We start from the raw sequence: 17,270 nt of genomic DNA, 5'->3' as shown, positions 1-17,270 counted from the left end.
GCTTTACTATACAGGCACTGGTGACAACATGTTACTTTACTATACAGGCCCTGGTGACATGCTACTTTACTATACAGTCCCTTTTGACATGCTACTTTACTATACAGGCCCTGGTGACATGCTACTTTACTATACAGGCCCTGTTGACAGCATGTTACTTTACTATACAGGCCGTGGTGACATGTCACTTTACTAAACAGGCCCTGGTGACCTGTTACTTGACTATACAGGCCCTGGTGACATGCTACTTTACTATACAGGCCCTGGTGACATGTTACTTTACTATACAGGCCCTGGTGACATGTTACTTTACTATACAGGCCCTGGTGACATGTTACTTTACTATACAGGCCCTGGTGACAAAATGTTTCTTTAATATACAGGCCCTGGTGACATGTTGCTTTACTATACAGGCACTGGTGACAACATGTTACTTTACTATACAGGCCCTGGTGACATGTTGCTTTACTATACAGGCACTGGTGACAACATGTTACTTTACTATACAGGCCCTGGTGACATGCTACTTTACTATACAGGCCCTGGTGACATGTTACTCTACTATACAGTCCCTGGTGACATTCTACTTTACTATACAGGCCCTGGTGACATGCTACTTTACTATACAGGCCCTGTTGACAGCATGTTACTTTACTATACAGGCCGTGGTGACATGTCACTTTACTAAACAGGCCCTGGTGACCTGTTACTTGACTATACAGGCCCTGGTGACATGCTACTTTACTATACAGGCCCTGTTGACATGTTACTTTACTATACAGGCCCTGGTGACATGTTACTTTACTATACAGGCCCTGGTGACATGCTACTTTACTATACAGGCCCTGGTGACAGCATGTTACTTTTCTATACAGGCCATGGTGACATGCTACTTTACTATACAGGAACTGGTGACAACATGTTACTTTACTATACAGGTCCTGGTGACATGTTACTTTACTATACAGGCCCTGGTGACATGTTACTCTACTATACAGTCCCTGGTGACATGCTACTTTACTATACAGGCCCTGGTGACATGCTACTTTACTATACAGGCCCTGGTGACAGCATGTTACTCTACTATACAGAACCTGGTGACATGCTACTTTACTATACAGGCCCTGGTGACAGCATGTTACTTTACTATACAGGCCCTGGTGACATTCTACTTTACTATACAGGCCCTGGTGACATGTTACTTTACTATACAGGCCCTGGTGACATGTTACTTTACTATACAGGCCCTGGTGACATGTTACTTTACTATACAGGCCCTGGTGACAAAATGTTTCTTTAATATACAGGCCCTGGTGACATGTTGCTTTACTATACAGGCACTGGTGACAACATGTTACTTTACTATACAGGCCCTGGTGACATGCTACTTTACTATACAGTCCCTTTTGACATGCTACTTTACTATACAGGCCCTGGTGACATGCTACTTTACTATACAGGCCCTGTTGACAGCATGTTACTTTACTATACAGGCCGTGGTGACATGTCACTTTACTAAACAGGCCCTGGTGACCTGTTACTTGACTATACAGGCCCTGGTGACATGCTACTTTACTATACAGGCCCTGGTGACATGTTACTTTACTATACAGGCCCTGGTGACATGTTACTTTACTATACAGGCCCTGGTGACATGTTACTTTACTATACAGGCCCTGGTGACAAAATGTTTCTTTAATATACAGGCCCTGGTGACATGTTGCTTTACTATACAGGCACTGGTGACAACATGTTACTTTACTATACAGGCCCTGGTGACATGTTGCTTTACTATACAGGCACTGGTGACAACATGTTACTTTACTATACAGGCCCTGGTGACATGCTACTTTACTATACAGGCCCTGGTGACATGTTACTCTACTATACAGTCCCTGGTGACATTCTACTTTACTATACAGGCCCTGGTGACATGCTACTTTACTATACAGGCCCTGTTGACAGCATGTTACTTTACTATACAGGCCGTGGTGACATGTCACTTTACTAAACAGGCCCTGGTGACCTGTTACTTGACTATACAGGCCCTGGTGACATGCTACTTTACTATACAGGCCCTGTTGACATGTTACTTTACTATACAGGCCCTGGTGACATGTTACTTTACTATACAGGCCCTGGTGACATGCTACTTTACTATACAGGCCCTGGTGACAGCATGTTACTTTTCTATACAGGCCATGGTGACATGCTACTTTACTATACAGGAACTGGTGACAACATGTTACTTTACTATACAGGTCCTGGTGACATGTTACTTTACTATACAGGCCCTGGTGACATGTTACTCTACTATACAGTCCCTGGTGACATGCTACTTTACTATACAGGCCCTGGTGACATGCTACTTTACTATACAGGCCCTGGTGACAGCATGTTACTTTACTATACAGGCCCTGGTGACATGTTACTTTACTATTCAGGCCCTGGTGACATGTTACTCTACTATACAGAACCTGGTGACATGCTACTTTACTATACAGGCCCTGGTGACAGCATGTTACTTTACTATACAGGCCCTGGTGACATGCTACTTTACTATACAGGCCCTGGTGACATGTTACTTTACTATACAGGCCCTGGTGACATGTTACTTTAATATACAGGCCCTGGTGACATGTTACTTTACTATACAGGCCCTGGTGACAAAATGTTTCTTTAATATACAGGCCCTGGTGACATGTTGCTTTACTATACAGGCACTGGTGACAACATGTTACTTTACTATACAGGCCCTGGTGACATGCTACTTTACTATACAGTCCCTTTTGACATGCTACTTTACTATACAGGCCCTGGTGACATGCTACTTTACTATACAGGCCCTGTTGACAGCATGTTACTTTACTATACAGGCCGTGGTGACATGTCACTTTACTAAACAGGCCCTGGTGACCTGTTACTTGACTATACAGGCCCTGGTGACATGCTACTTTACTATACAGGCCCTGGTGACATGTTACTTTACTATACAGGCCCTGGTGACATGTTACTTTACTCTACAGGCCCTGGTGACATGTTACTTTACTATACAGGCCCTGGTGACAACATGTTACCTTACTATACAGGCCCTGGTGACAACATGTTACTTTACTTTACAGGCCCTGGTGACATGTTACTTTACTATACAGGCCCTGGTGACATGTTACTTTACTATACAGGCCCTGGTGACAAAATGTTTCTTTACTATACAGGCCCTGGTGACATGTTGCTTTACTATACAGGCACTGGTGACAACATGTTACTTTACTATACAGGCCCTGGTGACATGCTACTTTACTATACAGGCCCTGGTGACATGTTAATCTACTATACAGTCCCTGGTGACATTCTACTTTACTATACAGGCCCTGGTGACATGCTACTTTACTATACAGGCCCTGTTGACAGCATGTTACTTTACTATACAGGCCGTGGTAACATGTCACTTTACTAAACAGGCCCTGGTGACCTGTTACTTGACTATACAGGCCCTGGTGACATGCTACTTTACTATACAGGCCCTGGTGACATGTTACTTTACTATACAGGCCCTGGTGACAACATTTTACCTTACTATACAGGCCCTGGTGACATGTTACTTTACTATACAGGCCATGGTGACATGTTACTTTACTCTACAGGCCCTAGTGACATGTTACTTTACTATACAGGCCCTGGTGACATGTTACTTTACTATACAGGCCCTGGTGACATGCTACTTTACTATACAGGCCCTGGTGACAGCAGGTTACTTTACTATACAGGCCCTGATGACATGCTACTTTACTATACAGGAATTGGTGACAACATGTTACTTTACTATACAGGTCCTGGTGACATGTTACTTTACTATACAGGCCCTGGTGACATGTTACTCTACTATACAGTCCCTGGTGACATGCTACTTTACTATACAGGCCCTGGTGACATGCTACTTTACGATACAGGCCCTGGTGACAGCATGTTACTTTACTATACAGGCCCTGGTGACATGTTACTTTACTATTCAGGCCCTGGTGACATGTTACTCTACTATACAGAACCTGGTGACATGTTACTTTACTATACAGGCCCTGGTGACAACATGTTACCTTACTATACAGGCCCTGGTGACAAAATTCTACTTTACTATACAGGCCCTGGTGACCTGTTACTTGACTATACAGGCCCTGGTGACATGCTATTTTACTATACAGGCCCTGGTGACATGTTACTTTACTATACAGGACCTGGTGACATGTTACTCTACTACACAGGCCCTGGTGACCTGTTACTTGACTATACAGGCCCTGGTGACATGCTACTTTACTATACAGGCCCTGGTGACCTGTTACTTGACTATACAGGCCCTGGTGACATGCTACTTTACTATACAGGCCCTGGTGACATGTTACTTTACTATACAGGACCTGGTGACATGTTACTCTATTATACAGGCCCTGGTGACATGCTACCTTACTATACAGGCCCTGGTGACATGTTACTTGACTATACAGGCCCTGGTGACATGCTACTTTACTATACAGGCCCTGGTGACATGTTACTTTACTATACAGGCCCTGGTGACATGTTACTTTATTATACAGGCCCTGGTGACAATATGTTACTGCACTAGAAAGGCCCTGGTGACATGTTACTTTAATATACAGTCCCTGGTGACATGTTACTTTACTATACAGGCCCTGGTGACATGTTACTTTACTATGCAGGCCCTGGTGACAACATGTTACCTTACTATACAGGCCCTGGGGACAACAATTTACTTTACTATACAGGCTCTGGTGACATGTTACTTTACTATACAGGCCCTGGTGACATGTTACTTTACTATACAGGCCCTGGTGACATGTTACTTTACTATACATGCCCTGGTGACATGTTACTTTACTATACAGGCCCTGGTGACATGTTACCTTACAATACAGGCCCTGATGACATGCTACTTTACTATACAGGCCCTGGTGACAACATGTTACTTTACTATACAGGCCCTGGTGACATGTTACTTGACTATAAAGGCCCTGGTGACATGTTACTTTACTATACATGCCCTGGTGACATTTTACTTTACTATACAGGCCCTTGTGACATGTTACTTTACTATAAAGGCCCTGGTGACAGCATGTTACTTTACTATACAGGCCCTGGTGACATGTTACTTTACTATACAGGCCCTGGTGACAACATGTTACCTTACTATACAGGCCCTGGTGACAACATGTTACTTTACTATACAGGACCTGGTGACATGTTACTCTACTATACAGGCCCTGGTGACCTGTTACTTGACTATACAGGCCCTGGTGACATGCTACTTTACTATACAGGCCCTGGTGACCTGTTACTTGACTATACAGGCCCTGGTGACATGCTACTTTACTATACAGGCCCTGGTGACATGTTACTTTACTATACAGGCCCTGGTGACAATATGTTACTGCACTAGAAAGGCCCTGGTGACATGTTACTTTAATATACAGTCCCTGGTGACAACATGTTACTTTACTATACAGGCCCTGGTGACAACATGTTACCTTACTATACAGGCCCTGGGGACAACAATTTACTTTACTATACAGGCCCTGGTGACATGTTACTTTATTATACAGGCCCTGGTGACATGTTACTTTACTATACAGGCACTGGTGACATGTTACTTTACTATACATGCCCTGGTGACATGTTACTTTACTATACAGGCCCTGGTGACATGTTACCTTACAATACAGGCCCTGATGACATGTTACTTTACTATACAGGCCCTGATGACATGCTACTTTACTATACAGGCCCTGGTGACAACATGTTACTTTACTATACAGGCCCTGGTGACATGTTACTTGACTATAAAGGCCCTGGTGACATGTTACTTTACTATACAGGCCCTGGTGACAGCATGTTACTTTACTATACAGGCCCTGGTGACAACATGTTACTTTACTATACAGGCCCTGGTGACAACATGTTACTTTACTATACAGGCCCTGGTTACATGTCACTTTACTATGAAGGCCCTGGTGACAACATGTTACTTTACTAGACAGGCCCTGGTGAAATGTTACTTTACTATACAGGCCCTGGTGACATGTTACTTTACTATTCAGGCCCTGGTGACATGTTACTCTACGATACAGAACCTGGTGACATGTTACTTTACTATACAGGCCCTGGTGACAACATGTTACCTTACTATACAGGCCCTGGTGACAACATGCTACTTTACTATACAGGCCCTGGTGACCTGTTACTTGACTATACAGGCCCTGGTGACATGCTACTTTACTATACAGGCCGTGGTGACATGTTACTTTACTATACAGGACCTGGTGACATGTTACTCTACTATACAGGCCCTGGTGACCTGTTACTTGACTATACAGGCCCTGGTGACATGCTGCTTTACTATACAGGCCCTGGTGACCTGTTACTTGACTATACAGGCCCTGGTGACATGCTACTTTACTATACAGGCCCTGGTGACATGTTACTTTACTATACAGGACCTGGTGACATTATCACTCTACTATACAGGCTCTGGTGACATGCTATCTTACTATACAGGCCCTGGTGACATGTTACTTGACTATACAGGCCCTGGTGACATGCTACTTTACTATACAGGCCCTGTTGACATGTTACTTTACTATACAGGCCCTGGTGACATGTTACTTTACTATACAGGCCCTGGTGACATGTTACTTTATTATACAGGCCCTGGTGACAATATGTTACTGCACTAGAAAGGCCCTGGTGACATGTTACTTTACTATACAGGCCCTGGTGACATGTTACTTTATTATACAGGCCCTGGTGACAATATGTTACTGCACTAGAAAGGCCCTGGTGACATGTTACTTTAATATACAGGCCCTGGTGACAACATGTTACTTTACTATACAGGCCCTGGTTACATGTCACTTTACTATGAAGGCCCTGGTGACAACATGTTACTTTACTAGACAGGCCCTGGTGAAATGTTACTTTACTATACAGGCCCTGGTGACATGTTATTTTACTATACAGTCCCTGGTAACAACATGTTACTTTACTATACAGGCCCTGGTGTCATGTTACTTTTACTATACAGGCCCTGGTGACATGGTACCTTACAATACAGGCCCTGATGACATGCTACTTTACTATACAGTCCCTGGTGACAACATGTTACTTTACTATACAGGCCCTGGTGACATGTTACTTGACTATAAAGGCCCTGGTGACATGTTACTTTACTATACAAGCCCTGGTGACATGTTACTTTACTATACAGGCCCTGGTGACATGTTACTTTACTATAAAGGCCCTGGTGACAGCATGTTACTTTACTATACAGGCCCTGGTGACATGTTACTTTTCTATACAGGCCCTGGTGACAGCATGTTACTTTACTATACAGGCCCTGGTGACAACATGTTACTTTACTATACAGGCCCTGGTGACAACATGTTACTTTACTATACAGGCCCTGGTTACATGTCACTTTACTATGAAGGCCCTGGTGACAACATGTTACTTTACTAGACAGGCCCTGGTGAAATGTTACTTTACTATACAGGCCCTGGTGACATGTTATTTTACTATACAGTCCCTGGTAACAACATGTTACTTTACTATACAGGCCCTGGTGTCATGTTACTTTTACTATACAGGCCCTGGTGACATGTTACTCTACTATACAGAACCTGGTGACATGTTACTTTACTATACAGAACCTGGTGACAACATGTTACCTTACTATACAGGCCCTGGTGACATGTTACTTTACTATACAGGCCCTGGTGATATGTTACTCTACTATACAGGCCCTGTTGACATGCTACTTTACTATACAGGCCCTGGTGACAACATGCTACTTTACTATACAGGCCCTGGTGACAGCATGTTACTTTACTATACAGGCTCTGGTGACATGCTACTTTACTATACAGGCCCTGGTGACATTTTACTTTACTAAACAGGCCCTGGTGACATGTTACTTTACTATAAAGGCCCTGGTGACAGCATGTTACTTTACTATACAGGCCCTGGGGACAACAATTTACTTTACTATACAGGCCCTGGTGACATGTTACTTTACTATACAGGCCCTGGTGACATGTTACTTTACTCTACAGGCCCTGGTGACATGTTACTTTACTATACAGGCCCTGGTGACATGTTACTTTACTATACAGGCCCTGGTGACAGCATGTTACTTTACTATACAGGCCCTGGTGAAATGTTACTTTACTATTCAGGCCCTGGTGACATGTCACTCTACTATACAGAACCTGGTGACATGCTACTTTACTATACAGGCCCTGGTGACAGCATGTTACTTTACTATACAGGCCCTGGTGACATGCTACTTTACTATACAGGGCCTGGTGACATGTTACTTTACTATACAGGCCCTGGTGACATGTTACTTTACTATACAGGCCCTGGTGACATGTTACTTTACTATACAGGCCCTGGTGACATGCTACTTTACTATACAGGCCCTGGTGACATTCTACTTTACTATACAGGCCCTGTTGACAGCATGTTACTTTACTATTCAGGCCGTGGTGACATGTCACTTTACTAAACAGGCCCTGGTGACCTGTTACTTGACTATACAGGCCCTGGTGACATGCTACTTTACTATACAGGCCCTGGTGACATGTTACTTTACTATACAGGCCCTGGTGACAACATTTTACCTTACTATACAGGCCCTGGTGACATGTTACTTTACTATACAGGCCCTGGTGACATGTTACTTTACTCTACAGGCCCTGGTGACATGTTACTTTACTATACAGGCCCTGGTGACAACATGTTACCTTACTATACAGGCCCTGGTGACAACATGTTACTTTACTATACAGGCCCTGATGACATGCTACTTTACTATACAGGCCCTTGTGACATGTTACTTTACTCTACAGGCCCTGTTTACATGTTACTTTACTATACAGGCCCTGGTGACATGTTACTTTACTATACAGGCCCTGGTGACATGCTACTTTACTATACAGGCCCTGGTGACAGCAGGTTACTTTACTATACAGGCCCTGATGACATGCTACTTTACTATACAGGAACTGGTGACAACATGTTACTTTACTATACAGGTCCTGGTGACATGTTACTTTACTATACAGGCCCTGGTGACATGTTACTCTACTATACAGTCCCTGGTGACATGCTACTTTACTATACAGGCCCTGGTGACATGCTACTTTACGATACAGGCCCTGGTGACAGCATGCTACTTTACTATACAGGCCCTGGTGACATGTTACTTTACTATTCAGGCCCTGGTGACATGTTACTCTACTATACAGAACCTGGTGACATGTGTCTTTACTATACAGGTCCTGGTGACATGTTACTTTACTATACAGGCCCTGGTGACATGTTACTCTACTATACAGTCCCTGGTGACATGCTACTTTACTATACAGGCCCTGGTGACATGTTACTTTACTATACAGGACCTGGTGACATGTTACTCTACTATACAGGCCCTGGTGGCCTGTTACTTGACTATACAGGCCCTGGTGACATGCTACTTTACTATACAGGCCCTGGTGACCTGTTACTTGACTATACAGGCCCTGGTGACATGCTACTTTACTATACAGGCCCTGGTGACATGTTACTTTACTATACAGGCCCTGGTGACATGTTACTTTATTATACAGGCCCTGGTGACAATATGTTACTGCACTAGAAAGGCCCTTGTGACATGTTACTTTACTATACAGGACCTGGTGACATGTTACTCTACTATACAGGCCCTGGTGACATGATACTTTACTATACAGGCCCTGGTGACATGTTACTTGACTATACAGGCCCTGGTGACATGCTACTTTACTATACAGGCCCTGGTGACATGTTACTTTACTATACAGGCCCTGGTGACATGTTACTTTATTATATAGGCCCTGGTGACAATATGTTACTGCACTAGAAAGGCCCTGGTGACATGTTACTTTAATATACAGTCCCTGGTGACAACATGTTACTTTACTATACAGGCCCTGGTGACATGTTACTTTACTATGCAGGCCCTGGTGACAACATGTTACCTTACTATACAGGCCCTGGGGACAACAATTTACTTTACTATACAGGCCCTGGTGACATGTTACTTTACTATACATGCCCTGGTGACATGTTACTTTACTATACAAGCCCTGGTGACATGTTACTTTACTATACAGGCCCTGGTGACATGTTACTTTACTATAAAGGCCCTGGTGACAGCATGTTACTTTACTATACAGGCCCTGGTGACATGTTACTTTTCTATACAGGCCCTGGTGACAGCATGTTACTTTACTATACAGGCCCTGGTGACAACATGTTACTTTACTATACAGGCCCTGGTGACAACATGTTACTTTACTATACAGGCCCTGGTTACATGTCACTTTACTATGAAGGCCCTGGTGACAACATGTTACTTTACTAGACAGGCCCTGGTGAAATGTTACTTTACTATACAGGCCCTGGTGACATGTTATTTTACTATACAGTCCCTGGTAACAACATGTTACTTTACTATACAGGCCCTGGTGTCATGTTACTTTTACTATACAGGCCCTGGTGACATGTTACTCTACTATACAGAACCTGGTGACATGTTACTTTACTATACAGAACCTGGTGACAACATGTTACCTTACTATACAGGCCCTGGTGACATGTTACTTTACTATACAGGCCCTGGTGATATGTTACTCTACTATACAGGCCCTGTTGACATGCTACTTTACTATACAGGCCCTGGTGACAACATGCTACTTTACTATACAGGCCCTGGTGACAGCATGTTACTTTACTATACAGGCTCTGGTGACATGCAACTTTACTATACAGGCCCTGGTGACATTTTACTTTACTAAACAGGCCCTGGTGACATGTTACTTTACTATAAAGGCCCTGGTGACAGCATGTTACTTTACTATACAGGCCCTGGGGACAACAATTTACTTTACTATACAGGCCCTGGTGACATGTTACTTTACTATACAGGCCCTGGTGACATGTTACTTTACTCTACAGGCCCTGGTGACATGTTACTTTACTATACAGGCCCTGGTGACATGTTACTTTACTATACAGGCCCTGGTGACAGCATGTTACTTTACTATACAGGCCCTGGTGAAATGTTACTTTACTATTCAGGCCCTGTTGACATGTCACTCTACTATACAGAACCTGGTGACATGCTACTTTACTATACAGGCCCTGGTGACAGCATGTTACTTTACTATACAGGCCCTGGTGACATGCTACTTTACTATACAGGGCCTGGTGACATGTTACTTTACTATACAGGCCCTGGTGACATGTTACTTTACTATACAGGCCCTGGTGACATGTTACTTTACTATACAGGCCCTGGTGACATGCTACTTTACTATACAGGCCCTGGTGACATTCTACTTTACTATACAGGCCCTGTTGACAGCATGTTACTTTACTATTCAGGCCGTGGTGACATGTCACTTTACTAAACAGGCCCTGGTGACCTGTTACTTGACTATACAGGCCCTGGTGACATGCTACTTTACTATACAGGCCCTGGTGACATGTTACTTTACTATACAGGCCCTGGTGACAACATTTTACCTTACTATACAGGCCCTGGTGACATGTTACTTTACTATACAGGCCCTGGTGACATGTTACTTTACTCTACAGGCCCTGGTGACATGTTACTTTACTATACAGGCCCTGGTGACAACATGTTACCTTACTATACAGGCCCTGGTGACAACATGTTACTTTACTATACAGGCCCTGATGACATGCTACTTTACTATACAGGCCCTTGTGACATGTTACTTTACTCTACAGGCCCTGTTTACATGTTACTTTACTATACAGGCCCTGGTGACATGTTACTTTACTATACAGGCCCTGGTGACATGCTACTTTACTATACAGGCCCTGGTGACAGCAGGTTACTTTACTATACAGGCCCTGATGACATGCTACTTTACTATACAGGAACTGGTGACAACATGTTACTTTACTATACAGGTCCTGGTGACATGTTACTTTACTATACAGGCCCTGGTGACATGTTACTCTACTATACAGTCCCTGGTGACATGCTACTTTACTATACAGGCCCTGGTGACATGCTACTTTACGATACAGGCCCTGGTGACAGCATGCTACTTTACTATACAGGCCCTGGTGACATGTTACTTTACTATTCAGGCCCTGGTGACATGTTACTCTACTATACAGAACCTGGTGACATGTGTCTTTACTATACAGGTCCTGGTGACATGTTACTTTACTATACAGGCCCTGGTGACATGTTACTCTACTATACAGTCCCTGGTGACATGCTACTTTACTATACAGGCCCTGGTGACATGTTACTTTACTATACAGGACCTGGTGACATGTTACTCTACTATACAGGCCCTGGTGGCCTGTTACTTGACTATACAGGCCCTGGTGACATGCTACTTTACTATACAGGCCCTGGTGACCTGTTACTTGACTATACAGGCCCTGGTGACATGCTACTTTACTATACAGGCCCTGGTGACATGTTACTTTACTATACAGGCCCTGGTGACATGTTACTTTATTATACAGGCCCTGGTGACAATATGTTACTGCACTAGAAAGGCCCTTGTGACATGTTACTTTACTATACAGGACCTGGTGACATGTTACTCTACTATACAGGCCCTGGTGACATGCTACCTTACTATACAGGCCCTGGTGACATGTTACTTGACTATACAGGCCCTGGTGACATGCTACTTTACTATACAGGCCCTGGTGACATGTTACTTTACTATACAGGCCCTGGTGACATGTTACTTTATTATATAGGCCCTGGTGACAATATGTTACTGCACTAGAAAGGCCCTGGTGACATGTTACTTTAATATACAGTCCCTGGTGACAACATGTTACTTTACTATACAGGCCCTGGTGACATGTTACTTTACTATGCAGGCCCTGGTGACAACATGTTACCTTACTATACAGGCCCTGGGGACAACAATTTACTTTACTATACAGGCCCTGGTGACATGTTACTTTACTATACATGCCCTGGTGACATGTTACTTTACTATACAGGCCCTGGTGACATGTTACTTTACTATACATGCCCTGGTGACATGTTACTTTACTATACAGAACCTGGTGACATGTTACTTTACTATACAGGCACTGGTGACAACATTATACCTTACTATACAGGCCCTGGTGACATGTTACTTTACTCTACAGGCCCTGGTGACATGTTACTTTACTATACAGGCCCTGATGACATGTTACTCTACTATACAGTCCCTGGTGACATGCTACTTTACTATACAGGCCCTGGTGACATGTTACTTTACTATACAGGCCCTGTTGACATGTTACTTTACTATACAGGCCCTGGTGACATGTTACTTTACTATACAGGCCCTGGTGACATGCTACTTTACTATACAGGCCCTGGTGACAGCATGTTACTTTACTATACAGGCCCTGGTGACATGTTACTTTACTATTCAGGCCCTGGTGACATGTTACTCTACTATACAGAACCTGGTGACATGCTACTTTACTATACAGGCCCTGGTGACAGCATGTTACTTTACTATACAGGCCCTGGTGACATGCTACTTTACCATACAGGCCCTGGTGACATGTTACTTTACTATACAGGCCCTGGTGACATGTTACTTTACTATACAGGCCCTGGTGACATGTTACTTTACTTTACAGGCCCTGGTGACAAAATGTTTCTTTACTATACAGGCCCTGGTGACATGTTGCTTTACTATACAGGCACTGGTGACAACATGTTACTTTACTATACAGGCCCTGGTGACATGCTACTTTACTATACAGTCCCTTTTGACATGCTACTTTACTATACAGGCCCTGTTGACAGCATGTTACTTTACTATACAGGCCGTGGTGACATGTCACTTTACTAAACAGGCCCTGGTGACCTGTTACTTGAATATACAGGCCCTGGTGACATGCTACTTTACTATACAGGTCCTGGTGACATGTTACTTTACTATACAGGCCCTGGTGACAACATTTTACCTTACTATACAGGCCCTGGTGACATGTTACTTTACTATACAGGCCCTGGTGACATGTTACTTTACTCTACAGGCCCTGGTGACATGTTACTTTACTATACAGGCCCTGGTGACAACATGTTACCTTACTATACAGGCCCTGGTGACAACATGTTACTTTACTTTACAGGCCCTGGTGACATGTTACTTTACTATACAGGCCCTGGTGACATGTTACTTTACTATACAGGCCCTGGTGACAAAATGTTTCTTTACTATACAGGCCCTGGTGACATGTTGCTTTACTATACAGGCACTGGTGACAACATGTTACTTTACTATACAGGCCCTGGTGACATGCTACTTTACTATACAGGCCCTGGTGACATGTTACTCTACTATACAGTCCCTGGTGACATTCTACTTTACTATACAGGCCCTGGTGACATGCTACTTTACTATACAGGCCCTGTTGACAGCATGTTACTTTACTATACAGGCCGTGGTGACATGTCACTTTACTAAACAGGCCCTGGTGACCTGTTACTTGACTATACAGGCCCTGGTGACATGCTACTTTACTGTACAGGCCCTGTTGACATGTTACTTTACTATACAGGCCCTGGTGACATGTTACTTTACTATACAGGCCCTGGTGACATGCTACTTTACTATACAGGCCCTGGTGACATGCTACTTTACTATACAGGAACTGGTGACAACATGTTACTTTACTATACAGGTCCTGGTGACATGTTACTTTACTATACAGGCCCTGGTGACATGTTACTCTACTATACAGTCCCTGGTGACATGCTACTTTACTATACAGGCCCTGGTGACATGCTACTTTACTATACAGGCCCTGGTGACAGCATGTTACTTTACTATACAGGCCCTGGTGACATGTTACTTTACTATTCAGGCCCTGGTGACATGTTACTCTAATGTAAAGAACCTGGTGACATGCTACTTTACTATACAGGCCCTGGTGACAGCATGTTACTTTACTATACAGGCCCTGGTGACATGCTACTTTACTATACAGGCCCTGGTGACATGTTACTTTACTATACAGGCCCTGGTGACATGTTACTTTACTATACAGGCCCTGGTGACATGTTACTTTACTATACAGGCCCTGGTGACAAAATGTTTCTTTACTATACAGGCCCTGGTGACATGTTGCTTTACTATACAGGCACTGGTGACAACATGTTACTTTACTATACAGGCCCTGGTGACATGCTACTTTACTATACAGTCCCTTTTGACATGCTACTTTACTATACAGGCCCTGGTGACATGCTACTTTACTATACAGGCCCTGTTGACAGCATGTTACTTTACTATACAGGCCGTGGTGACATGTCACTTTACTAAACAGGCCCTGGTGACCTGTTACTTGACTATACAGGCCCTGGTGACATGCTACTTTACTATACAGGCCCTGGTGACATGTTACTTTACTATACAGAACCTGGTGACATGTTACTTTACTCTACAGGCCCTGGTGACATGTTACTTTACTATACAGGCCCTGGTGACAACATGTTACCTTACTATACAGGCCCTGGTGACAAAATGTTACTTTACTTTACAGGCCCTGGTGACATGTTACTTTACTATACAGGCCCTGGTGACATGTTACTTTACTATACAGGCCCTGGTGACAAAATGTTTCTTTACTATATAGGCCCTGGTGACATGTTGCTTTACTATACAGGCACTGGTGACAACATGTTACTTTACTATACAGGCCCTGGTGACATGCTACTTTACTATACAGGCCCTGGTGACATGTTACTCTACTATACAGTCCCTGGTGACATTCTACTTTACTATACAGGCCCTGGTGACATGCTACTTTACTATACAGGCCCTGTTGACAGCATGTTACTTTACTATACAGGCCGTGGTGACATGTCACTTTACTAAACAGGCCCTGGTGGCCTGTTACTTGACTATACAGGCCCTGGTGACATGCTACTTTACTATACAGGCCCTGGTGACATGTTACTTTACTATACAGGCCCTGGTGACAACATGTTACCTTACTATACAGGCCCTGGTGACATGTTACTTTACTATACAGGCCATGGTGACATGTTACTTTACTCTAAAGGCCCTAGTGACATGTTACTTTACTATACAGGCCCTGGTGACAACATGTTACTTTACTATACAGGCCCTGATGACATGTTACTTGACTATACAGGCCCTGGTGACATGCTACTTTACTATACAGGCCCTGTTGACATGTTACCTTACTATACAGGCCCTGGTGACATGTTACTTTACTATACAGGCCCTGGTGACATGCTACTTTACTATACAGGCCCTGGTGACAGCATGTTACTTTTCTATACAGGCCATGGTGACATGCTACTTTACTATACAGGAACTGGTGACAACATGTTACTTTACTATACAGGTCCTGGTGACATGTTACTTTACTATACAGGCCCTGGTGACAGCATGTTACTTTACTATACAGGCCCTGGTGACATGTTACTTTACTATTCAGGCCCTGGTGACATGTTACTCTACTATAAAGAACCTGGTGACATGCTACTTTACTATACAGGCCCTGGTGACAGCATGTTACTTTACTATACAGGCCCTGGTGACATGCTACTTTACTATACAGGCCCTGGTGACATGTTACTTTACTATACAGGCCCTGGTGACATGTTACTTTACTATACAGGCCCTGGTGACATGTTACTTTACTATACAGGCACTGGTGACAACATGTTACTTTACTATACAGGCCCTGGTGGCATGCTACTTTACTATACAGTCCCTTTTGACATGCTACTTTACTATACAGGCCCTGGTGACATGCTACTTTACTATACAGGCCCTGTTGACAGCATGTTACTTTACTATACAGGCCGTGGTGACATGTCACTTTACTAAACAGGCCCTGGTGACCTGTTACTTGACTATACAGGCCCTGGTGACATGTTACTTTACTATACAGGCCCTGGTGACATGTTACTTTACTATACAGGCCCTGGTGACATGTTACTTTACTATACAGGCACTGGTGACAACATGTTACTTTACTATACAGGCCCTGGTGGCATGCTACTTTACTATACAGTCCCTTTTGACATGCTACTTTACTATACAGGCCCTGGTGACATGCTACTTTACTATACAGGCCCTGTTGACAGCATGTTACTTTACTATACAGGCCGTGGTGACATGTCACTTTACTAA

This window comes from Oncorhynchus clarkii, chromosome 22, assembly GCF_045791955.1.
Source record: "Oncorhynchus clarkii lewisi isolate Uvic-CL-2024 chromosome 22, UVic_Ocla_1.0, whole genome shotgun sequence".
Lineage (NCBI taxonomy): Eukaryota > Metazoa > Chordata > Actinopteri > Salmoniformes > Salmonidae > Oncorhynchus > Oncorhynchus clarkii.
The sequence above is the reverse complement of the archived record's forward strand: the minus strand, read 5'-3'. Positions refer to the sequence as shown.